This window comes from Olea europaea, unplaced genomic scaffold (genome assembly GCF_002742605.1).
Source record: "Olea europaea var. sylvestris unplaced genomic scaffold, O_europaea_v1 scaffold2470, whole genome shotgun sequence".
NCBI lineage: Eukaryota > Viridiplantae > Streptophyta > Magnoliopsida > Lamiales > Oleaceae > Olea > Olea europaea.
Window position 1 is genome coordinate 5,602 of NW_019242913.1, and position 1,871 is coordinate 7,472.

A 1,871-nucleotide genomic window follows, 5' to 3' on the forward strand; every position below is an offset into this window, starting at 1 on the left:
TATCGCAAATTTTATTTGGGTAGAATATTTACGTACTTTAGAAGTTGATAAAATATATCAATATTATACTTTTTTTATCGCTCGTGTTAAAAAATATAATTTGAAATCAAGAAAAAGTAATTTTGAGCTAGTATGTCCGAGTTATTCTAATAAAAAGAAATATGTTATTTTTTAATATTTTATTAATATATAATATAAAATGAGTTTTCCTAGAAATTAGAACGGTCACGGTTATATTGGAAGGAAACGAATAGGTTTACTGTAATTAAATTTAATAAACCTAATTATCCTCATTAATCGTGATAATGAATAAATTTTATTAATACCATTAATTCACACTTAACCTAACATGCGTTTTGTTGACTTATATTACGTGCATAACTAATTATAAGTGAATGTTATGGGTATATTGTTGGGAATTTACTTAAACATGCACAGTGAAGTTAAACAATTTCAATTCCCATTTAGAATTTAACTTTGTATTTAGATAAGAACTATGATAAGAAATATACATTTTTCTTGATTTTGCAAACTCCTTTGCGTTATTCTTTTCCAACAACTTGAATATGCCTCCCACAGCTGTCTAATTATCCAGCATCCAATGAAATTCACACAGAGAATAGACTGCAACAGCTATGATTTTTCCTCTTGTGCCAGCAAGAATAATAAAAACCTTATGGATTTCAAACTCTAACCATGTATTTATATAAACGCAAAGGGGCTCAGCTCGGTCCGATCCAATATTTAATTAATTCATTTAATTAAATTCGGTCCGTGAATTAATTAATCCAATTAATTAATTCGGGATATAAATAACCAATCCAATTAATTAATTTATCCATCGATTGTTAAATTAATTAATTGACAATTTATAATCTTCCAATTCTCTTTTATGTGCGACCCATTAGGTTACCGACCACGATATTTAACGACGTAAAATATTATTTTGATCTAATCAAAACTGATAAATTAAACACCCTTTTAATTTATCACAAATTCACACTCGCCGTCCCAAATTGATATCTAGCAATATATCAGGACAACACATGTGACGAAAAATGTCACGTGGTATGACAAAACCAAAACTGTTCGTTTATCATGAAACTATAATCCCTTCGTCAATATGATCCGATCAACTACGAGATATGGAAGTGTGTCAATCTTGATTATTGATCATATCTTTCATTCTATTATTAAGTCAATATGAGTCGAAAACTCCTTTTCGACTTATATGTATTCCTTGGCCAAGAATTTCGTTATTGACTTAATTGAACGAAATACAGATCACAATCTCTTACTATCTAAGAGTGACGAATCCTCTATTGGCCATTCACAACCTTCATATGGTTTTTGACATACCCGAACGATGTCGTATTAACGGTCATTGGTAGAGCAATATCCAACACCGTCAAAACATGACTGTCCTCATTCAAGGCACTTTGATGACCTCAAGTTATAAGACCAATTCTACTACAGAACATTAGAGATTAACCACTGACACTCAAATAGTTATCCACGTGGAATCTCTTAGCGGGTCTCCAATGTTTTGTTGTATAACAAAACATCCACGTGTTCATTTAAGTGTCACCACACGTTAACTCGTGAGATCAGCTACTTACTTCGCAAGCAAGAAATGTCACACGTGATGGTCTAATTGTATTAATGATATCCGTATCTCATCATTACTTACGACTACGATTTATTCAAGATCCTATCATACGTAATTTGTATCTCACAATCACAACTCCTTGTGATTAACAAATCACTTAAACTTGGATCTTCAGATTCTATTATTTAATATTATTTATCACAAATTTAATTTAAATAAATAATAGATCTTGCCAAATTAAATGCATTAAACATATTAAAAG